This window comes from Cebus imitator, unplaced genomic scaffold, assembly GCF_001604975.1.
Source record: "Cebus imitator isolate Cc_AM_T3 unplaced genomic scaffold, Cebus_imitator-1.0 Scaffold81, whole genome shotgun sequence".
NCBI lineage: Eukaryota > Metazoa > Chordata > Mammalia > Primates > Cebidae > Cebus > Cebus imitator.
In genome coordinates this window covers 2,817,424-2,818,155 of record NW_016107396.1, presented here as the reverse complement: position 1 = coordinate 2,818,155, position 732 = coordinate 2,817,424, and positions in this window count along the sequence as shown.

The window sequence follows — 732 nt, the reverse complement described above, 5'->3', positions numbered from 1 at the left end:
ACCTCGGCCTCCCAAAGAGCTAGGATTATAGGCGTGAGTATCCCCACGTGTTGAAGGAGGGAGGTGACTGGATCATGGGGGTTGTTTCGCCCATGCTTTCTCGTGATAGTGAGTTCTCACAAGATCTGATGATTTTATAAGCATCTGGCGTTTTCTCTGCTTGCATTTCTCTCTCCTGCCACCTTGTGAAGAAGGCCCCTGTTTTCTCCATCACCTTCCACCATGATTGTAAGTTTCCTGAGGCTGTCCCAGCCATATGGCACTGAGTCAAACCTCTTTCCTTTATAAAATACCCAGTCTCAGGTAGTACCTTTATAGCAGTGTGAGAACTGACTAATATGCCCTAGTAATCCTATTGCCCCTTAACAGAATTCCTCTTCTTCCTGTTCCTGTAACCAGTTTTTTCAGGGTGGTATATAAGCTTTGAAACCCATTGACCGGTATGTAATCATGTTGTGGTTCTCCTGCGTACATGTTAATACATTTTGGATGCCTCTTCTTCAACTAATCTGCCTTCCCTGAGTTGACTTTTTTAGTGAACCTTCAGGGGCAAAGTGGCTGTTTTCTCTTGGCCCCTACAATGCCAAGTCCTGGGCTTAAACCCTGCTATTCTGTCTCACTCCTTTACAAAATTCTTTCCTCTTTTGATTTCCTTGACATCACATTTTTCTACTTCTATGCCCTTCTTGTTTTTCCAAAAAAGTTAAGGTTTCTTTCCCATTCATTCATTCA